This window comes from Pinus tabuliformis, chromosome 9, assembly GCF_031772625.1.
Source record: "Pinus tabuliformis cultivar Carrire ecotype Pingquan chromosome 9, CPIR1, whole genome shotgun sequence".
NCBI classification, from domain to species: Eukaryota; Viridiplantae; Streptophyta; class Pinopsida; order Pinales; family Pinaceae; genus Pinus; species Pinus tabuliformis.
This window is the reverse complement of record NC_142307.1, coordinates 1,639,682,501-1,639,692,121: the sequence shown is the minus strand read 5'-3', so window position 1 is coordinate 1,639,692,121 and position 9,621 is coordinate 1,639,682,501.

The window sequence follows — 9,621 nt, the reverse complement described above, 5'->3', positions numbered from 1 at the left end:
TGCTGCAGCTCTACCCCAGGACTACCAAACCAAAATCTCATATTTTGACTCCAATGGCCCTTTGACAGCTGTTCAGCATGCCAAAAGGATGCAAGACCATTTTGAGACCTATGAAATAGATGATGACAGTGTGAGAATGAGGATGTTTGTTCAAAGCCTAACTGGGGATGTAAGAACTTGGTTTAGATCCCTGAATGCAAATTCCATCACAACTCCTGATGAGCTTTATCAAGCCTTTACTAGCAGATGGGAGAAAAAGAAGGATCCTCTGCACATACTTGGGGAATATGACACTATCAAAAGAGGTCCCCAAGAGATTGTTTTGGAGTATTGTGCAAGATTCAACAATGTATATAACGCAATCCCAAAAAATTTAAGACCCCCTCCTGATTTAGCTTTGTACAAATTCCCTGATGGTTTTGACCCTGACATGGCCTATCAGTTAAAGGAAAGAGACCCTCAAACCCTTGCAGAGGCCCAAAGGGTTGCTGTCACAGTGGAAGCTAACCTGATTGCCAAAAGAAACAGAGCAAGGTTGGAAAAGAGGACTGTTTTCAAAGAGGAACCCTCTGCTTTTGATCAAAAGCTGGATGCAATACTCAATGGAATGAAAAGATTGGGTGATAGAGTGGAATCGGTTGAGAGAAAATCATCATGGGAAGCACCACAGAACAACCCTCCTAGGAATCCAAATTTTAGGAGAACTCAAAACCCAGGCATTGGCAAGCCCAGTGCTGACCAAGACATAAGACCCCCTTTCCAAGAAAATTATGCAGAGACTTCCACATCAACTGAACCCAATGAAGATTCTCAAATTAATTTAATGGGTCTAGATGGTGAAAGTCAAGTTTTCTTAACACAAGAAGATCATGAGGATGATGAAATCAAACTGTTCCAAACTAAATCAGGTGAATCCTTTGACTTTAAACAAGGCTATGACACTGCTGTTTATGAGGTCCATAAACAATACAAGCTAAGGAGCAGAACTGTGAATGTAAATCAGCCTGAAAAGGTAAAGGATAATCAGCAGCCTAAAAGAGCCATAGTCACAGAGCCTAATGACAAAACAAATTCACCTGCAGAAGAAGTAATTATTGAAGAGATTACTGAACCATTGTCCTCAAAACAGCAGCCTATGGCTACTTCATCCTCTCACCCTAATTTAAATACTACTCCTCAAGAGATGAGTAAAAAAGACAAGTCCCAAAATCAAGATAAGAACCAAGAAGAAGATTTAGGGAACAAGGAAAGGACTGTTATCCATAACCCTAAGACCCAATCTGAAAAACCCTTTGACCTAGAAACTGAAATTGGCAAACTAAAGATAGCAATTCCTCTCTCAGAACTAGCCAAGCATGACATCTATAAACAACAGATCAAGAACTCCCTTCAACTCACTAGCAACAAAGACGATGTTAATGTGTTGGATGATACCCCAGAGTTACTGTTTGGCCCAGAAGTGGATGGAAAAACGGTAGTCACAGGGGTATTACCTTTTTATGTCAGCTTACATATTCATGATAAAATATTACATAATGCAATGTTTGACTCAGGTGCCTCTCACAATCTCATGCCAAAAGCAGTCATGGAGAGATTGAATCTAGATATAACAAGACCATACAAGGATATGTTTTCCTTTGACTCCAGCCAAGTCAAATGTTTAGGTCTCATAAAAGATTTATGTGTGTCTTTGGTTCAATACCCAAACAAAACAATTCTAATGGATGTTGTAGTTGCTGATATCCCACCTAAGTATGGGATGCTGTTATCAAGATCATGGGGAGCCAAACTCCAAGGTTCCCTACAATTAGACATGTCATATGCCACCATCTCTGTTTTTGGGCAACCAAAAAGACTATACAGAGAAACACTCATGAAATACATGGTCAGTAGTGAAGAAAAGCCTCAAAACTTTCCCATATATGCTGTCCATTCAGACATAGACTCATACATTCTCTTCAATGACAGCACAACCCTCTCAAAAAATGATGTTGAAACCAAGATACTCATACAAGAGGAAGACCCTAATGAAAGAATTACCACCCATGAAACAACAATCAATCAATCACTAGACACTGCTGCCGCTCTAGTTGTAAAACATATTCAATCAAATGATGAGACTTTCCTAGAACACAAGCCAGATAAAAAACCAGAACTTCAACTTACATTGTCAGCACATGAACAGATCATTAAATCTCCTTCACAATAAGATATTCTATGGTTCCTTGAATTTGATGGCTCAGTCAACAAATTAGGGGCAGGAGCTGGAGTTTGGGTACACAATAAAGAAAACAGTCATGCAGAAGGCATAGCCTATAGATTAAATTTCAGATGTACTAATAACATGGCAGAATATGAAGCTCTTTTACTAGGCCTCAAGTTAGTAAAGTTCTTACAAGCTGCCAGGGTTTCAATCATGGGAGATTCAGATTTAGTTATCCAACAAGTGAAGGGAAATTTTGTCACAAATGACAAAAGACTAAGGTCTTATAGGTCTGCTGTTGCTGAAGTACTAAACTTTTTCTCTGAATTCCAAATCACTAAAATTCCTAGGACCCACAATCTGCACGCTCATAGTTTGGCCACATTTGCTAGTACTTGCAAATTACCATTGGAACCTAACAATTGTTTCACAGCTGAGATAAAACACAGACCCTCCATTCCAAACAATGTTAAAGATTGGCAAGTATTTGAGGATGATACGCAAATAAACAATTTTTTAACGCTGCAACAAGAATTTGCAGGATTAAATATTGACACTGACAGAGCAAGTCAATCAAAAATACTTGAAAGATCAAGTCAATCACAAATACAGTTTAAACATGTTATTCACCCAATATCACCTAGAACAGCAAAACAAATGCTGAATCCAACTATCTTTAACAAGGAAAACATTCAGCAAATTCACCAAATCAGTTGTGAAGAAGTGGCCAATGCTGAAGCTGAAATCATAGAACTGAAGGACAATTTTCTTCCAACAGGCCTAACTCCACTAGAGGACATCTTTGATTCAAATGATATTCCCAGAAAACCAAAAATGCAACCCTTAAATGCAGCCATTGAAGAATGCAACATTGGGACTGCTGCACAACCCAAAATAGTAAAATTGTCTGCTTCCTTACCTCCTGACCAAAAGCCTAAATACATTGACCTCTTTAAAGAGTTCCAGGATGTTTTTGCATGGAGTTATGAGGACCTAAAGTCCTATGATACCTCTGTAATCCAGTACACTATCCCTCTCAAGCCTGATCAAAAACCCTTTAAACAAAAACTGAGGAGAATCAATCCTATGCTCCTCCCAGCAATGGAACAAGAGGTACAGAAAATTTTCAAGGCAGGCATCATAGCACCTATTAGATTCTCTGAGTGGATTTCAAACTTAGTCCCTACAAGAAAGAAAACTGGTGAAATAAGGCTGTGTGTGGACCTAAGAAATCTGAACCAAGTATCCCTCAAAGATAACTATCCCTTACCCAAGATGGATCACATTCTCCAAAGAGTGGTAGGGGCCTCAAGGATCTCATTACTTGATGGATTCTCAGGATTTAATCAAATCTTAGTACACCCTGATGATCAAGACAAAACTGCATTCACAACCCCATGGGGAACTTTCAAATATGTAAAAATGCCTTTTGGATTGAAAAATGCAGGGGCAACTTTTCAAAGAGCAATGGATATTGCTTTTGCCAAAGAGATTCATGACTTCCTTGTCATTTACTTAGATGACCTCACACCTTTTTCAAAATCAGATCAAGAACATTTGAAACATTTAAGACAGATCTTCCTAACATGCAGGAAATATGGAATTTCCTTGAATCCCAAGAAATCCTTGTTTGGTTTAGAGGAAGGTAAACTATTGGGCCACATCATTTCTAAAGATGGCATTAGAATTGACCCAGATAGGATACAGGCTATCTTACAAATGCCCCACCCAAGAAATATCAAAGAGTTGCAAGGATTCTTGGGAAAAATCAATTTCTTGAGAAGGTTTATCCCCAACTTAGCAGAGTTGATCAGATTGCTAAATAACATGCTAAAGAAGGATTCAAAAGTAAAATGGACTGTTGAAGCCAATCAAGCCTTTGAAGGTATAAAGCTGGCCCTTACCCAAACCCCAGTCTTGACCAATCCTCAATTTGACAGAGAATTTATCATTTTCTCTTTTGCCTCCCAGCATACTATTGCTGCTGTTTTGTTACAGAAAGATGACCAAGGAAATGAGAAGCCAATTGCTTTCTTTAGCAGAGCTCTTAGAGATGCACCTTTAAAATATCAAATCATGGAAAAGCAAGCTTATGCTTTGGTCAAAGCCATTAAAGACTTTAGGATTTATATCCTCTATTCACATGTTATAGCTTACGTACCAAGTCCTATTGTCAAAGACATTCTCACCCAAGAAAATTTAGAGGGCAGAAGAGGAAAGTGGATTGCCAACATTTTGGAATTTGATATTGAGATAAAACCTACAAAACTAATAAAAGGGCAAGGTTTGGCCAAACTAATGACAGAAGCAAATTTCCAAGCCTTAGACATCAACCAGCTGGACAGTGAACCGGAGCTGGCGACTCCAAAGATCAATGTAGCCTTTGAACAATCCCTTTGGTACTCTGATATATGTTATGTATTGCAAAACCTGTGTGCTCCCCCAGGATTGTCCAGAACTAAATGTAGGTTCTTAAAAATGAAAGCTTCTAAATTCTGTGTTATGGATGGAAATTTATTTTGGAAAAACCATGAAGGGATATTGCTAAACTGCCTAATTGAGAATGAAACTGACAATATCATAAAAGAATTTCATGCAGGTGACTGTGGTGGACACTTGTACTGGAAGTCCACTGTGGATAAAATACTAAGAGCTGGTTACTACTGGCCCAACATGTTTTCTGATGTCAAGAAATTCACCACCTCATGTCATAAATGTCAAGTGTTTGAGGGAAAGAGACAGTTGCTACCACTTCCCTTGAGACCTATTGCAACAGAGAGACCTTTTCAACAATGGGGCTTGGATTTCATTGGGGAAATTCATCCCTCATCTTCAGGCCAACATAGATGGATCTTATCAGCCACAGACTACTTCACCAAGTGGATTGAAGCTGTTCCATGCAGACAAGCAAATGATTCCACTATCATTCAGTTCTTGGAGAACAACATATTGGCTAGATTTGGCTGCCCTGACAAAATAATAACATACAATGCTGTTGCTTTCAGATCCAAGAAAATGGTGAATTTCTGCCACAAATTTCACATTACCTAGGCCATTCTACTGCATACTATCCCCAAGGTAATGGCCTTGCTGAGTCATCAAACAAAAGCCTAGTAAACATTATAAAGAAAGTGCTAGAAGAGAACAAAAAGAATTGGCATAAGAAGCTTGTGAATGCTCTATGGGCAGATAGACTAACAACCAAAAGATCAATTGGGACCAGCCCATATGAGTTGGTTTATGGATTAGAAGCCAAGTTTCCTTCATCACTAGGGGTACCTGTTATGAAACTTCTTCAAGAAAGCCAAGCTGAACCAAATGATATGCAAAGAAGAATCAATCAAATCATATGTTTACAACAAACTAGAGACCAAGTTTTCAGCAGAGTTCAGGTTCTACAAGAAAAATTAAAGAAGGCCTTTGACAGAAGAACTAAGGCAGAAGATTTCAACATTGGTGACAAAGTCCTCAAGTGGGATTCAAGAAGAGAGGATAAGGGAAAACATGGAAAATTTGACTCCCTTTGGAGAGGACCATTTTCTGTCCAATCAGTACAAGGAAACAACACTTATATCCTTAAAAGTCTTAATGAAACTGATTTGGATGAAGGCCCTATGAATGGCAGGATGCTGAAGCACTATTTTGACTACCACCCATAACTGCAGCCTGAGTTTTCCCTTGTACATATCCAGATGTATATATTATTTTCTGTTAAGATGTAAAAATGCAATTTCTCAAAGTTTTCTTAACTACACCCAAAAGGTAAATAGGATCAAGAGGTCTACCAAGAAGGGAAGTACACAATTTTGGCATTTCAAAGCAGCAAACTTCAAGTTTGGCAAGAGCAGTCAAGGGCCAAGGCAATATGACCTGCTGTTCTTGGTCTTTCAAAAGAAAAACCATCCCCATGTGGAGCCACTGTTAGCTACCTATACCAATAGGTTTCATATTTCATGATTGGCAATGAAAAGGTCCAAATATGCTCTGCTTTGATGATGCAAAGATCACATATTTCCAAGAGAATACAATCTGTGCTTATAGCTTGATGTGGACTCAATTTTGATGGATGGTCCAACAGCCTAATCTCGATCATGCCATGTTTTAAATTTTCAGTTGTAGAATAGAGAAAGAAGTATGTCCAAACTGTTTAATCTTGGCAGACAAGTAGTTTAGGTAGAGAAGAAAGGCTCCCAACAGCTTAATCTGGGACCTTGGAAGAAATAAGGGTAGAAGTAGATAGACCATCAAAAGAAAAAAGCCAAAGAAAAGAAAAGGCAGGTAAGGGTCTGCAAGCCTAAGTGCACCCTCCAAGAAGAAATAAAAAAATGCTAGGCAAGTAGATGGGTAGGCAGATGGGGTTGTAGAAGTATCATTCCTTATAATTGAAGGTATGCTAAACTATTTCACAAAAGCAGAATCAATGGATTGAAAAGTCCTTCTTCTCTATCAGGTTGCAGCAAAGTAAAGAAGCATGTCTAACTTCCCACTTATCCCCTTTCCATTCATTACTAATATCCCCTCATCAGTTGTGATTCATGGAAGAATCGATGGTTTTATGGTGGTTTTTAGTCCCTTAAAAGCCACATTTCTTGTCTAAAACTCTTTTCATTTTGCTCTACTCCCTAAGCTAAGTTATTTTCAAACAAACTTAGTGGTATCTCCCCTCATCCACTCCTTTCATCCATATTAACCCTAACTCTATTATATAATTCCCCTATATTACCCTGTCCCTAGTATTATAACACCATGGTGTATAAACCCCAAACATTGTATAAATATCCCTCCCCTTGGCATTATAGCCATATGTTCTCTGTCAGGGATCAAAATGACATCTGGTCACTTTGATAAACCTAAGTCTAACCCCCCTCCTCTCTTCTGAATCCATTTGGCCCATTAAAACCTTCATTTGCTAAGAAAACCTTGGAAAAAACCCTTTACCCATAACCCGCTTTGTATTATGAAATAACACAAAAACCCACTTTTTGCCATTTATCCAAAGTCTCCGCCCGCATTATTTCATTCCGAAAAAATACATTGAAAAACATTACAAAACACCATATCCCTAAGTTTTTCCGCCGGGCGCAAACTCCAAAAAATATGTTATTTTAATCCTTCCCCGCGTCCGTATCATCCGATCAAATCATCAACCCGTCAACCGTCCGATCAGGCACTTTTGATCGGACGGCTATTATGAATATCGGGTTGGGCCCGAGGTCCGACGTTTAGCACCCGAGAAACTATCAGAGGGTGACGTCAGGCCTCTGCCACGCGTCACCCTCACAATTTCTCAGGTCAGCCTCTGACGAAGCATCATTGACAGGATAAAAGGTAATACTCTATCTGTCCATAACAAAATTTAGGCATAAGAAAACTTTTCTGTTTTGGAAGTGAAAATGCAATAGAACAAGCAGAGATAAGTGGTTCTTCACAGTGAATCGCCATTGTTGTGGTCACCAACAACCCCCCTTCTTCACTTGACATTAGCAATAACGTCAAGCAAAGAGGGGACCCTGAACGAAAATCCCAAAAAATATTTTTTCTAAAGTTTTTGTATTTCTCTCCCTAAGGCTCAAATCGCATCGCGAAGAAAGGCCGAAGCATAACTCGAGTGCGAAAAACAAATACTGCGAAATTGCGATGCGAAGTTCATCGCATCGCATGCCTCACACGCGCCCCTTAAAAGAAAAACCTTCGAGCAATGCGATCGCCGATATGCGATATCGCAAATCGCAAGCATCACGCTATACGACGTAACCATTAAACGAGAACTTGCGATATTTGCGATTTGCGATTTGCGATCTGCGATGGCAGCGATCTGCGATCTGCGACCTGCGATCTGAAAAGACTTATCACACGATAGACCCATGCATTAAGCGCGCGCCTTGAAAGAATTTAATGACCGCATGCTTAAGTATCTAGGAATGATTGCGTTACATTTATCGAAGAGTCAAGTGATGATGAATGTCAGAATTATGCGTTCATTAGAGATTAATGCTTTCACGTCAAGTCTTCTCATTTCACTTCTCCTTTGCGTAGACTGCAAGACACGCAACTGATATAAGTTTATATGCAGGAAACATCTGAGGGAAAGAGGAAAGCGCCAATCAGCAAAGAGAGAATGCTTCCACAAATGGATGCCGTATGCAGCAGAACCGCGGATTCCAGGCTATCAGCCAACCGGCACTGATAAAATTAGACTATCCAGGACTCAGAGTCAAAGGCGCACAAAAGCAGCATGTTCAGAAAAGATCCTAAAGCTCAGACCGGGTAAAGCAAAAAGAGAAACGCAAGTGAAGAAGGACGCTTCACGAAAACCTGGAACAAAGAACGGAAGAAATTCTCGACACAGGGAGTTGCCCATACAGCACGACTCCTAACCCACTCAGTCATTCGCACGACCGGAAACCGAAAACGGCAACAGCAAAATCAGTTCGAGAAAAAACTGGGACACGCTAAGTATACACGCGGCGAATACACCCAGCTAGAGAAAGGTTTTCGAAAATATCTTCTGGTCTGCCGGAAGGAAGTGCCAGCTCCTGTTATTTCCACTTTTATCTCCCGAGCGAAACAAGAAGGCGGCCAGCCGACTCTTCCCAGGAAAGCATTACACTGTTGACAGCACTAAAGAGAATATACAGAAACGGTCAGAAATTAGATTTTAAGTTTAGAAATAAAGTTTCTTTTAGTAAAAGGGCGGTCATTTGAGGCCGATTCCCTAATTTCATGTAATTAAGATTGATTAGTTAGTAGTATTTAACCCTTCTCATGGTTTTTGGAGAAGGGTCCGGAAATCTGTCAAAAAACTTATCCTCAGAACATGCACTTCTGCACCCTCAGAGGAGGTTTTTGATGAATGGATGGATCGAGATTTATTTATGTTTGCATTTTAATATCTGTTACTGATGTTGCACTTCTGTACTCTTAGCAGATGTTAGAACAAGTAGAAATAAATCATTGTTACTTGAAGTTTATTAGTGAAGTTAGTCATAAATGGTACTTTTATCTCTTGGCTAGATTCTGCTAGTATTCCTAAAGTGATATGTGGCTGAGTTCTTTGTATGTTATTACATGAATGTCTGCATTACCATTTGGAACTTCTGTACGGTGGGGTCATTTATTTATGTTTAACATATAGAAAACTGATTATGCGATATGTTGTTCACAACTACTCTGCCTAACTTCTTATGCAGAATGGTTTATCTTTATTGATTTATATTCTGATATCAGTTGAATGATCTTTATTACCGGCTGCTGTTAGAAATCTTTCTAGATCGCATAACAAAAGAAAAACACCCCGGGTTAGCGTAGATTAGATGTATTTTTCTTCATTAGATTACATTAGCATAGAGTTAATTTAGCAGTTAGAATTAAGACTAGTTTAGAAGAACCCCCCTAGATTAATACCATCAGACTCTACG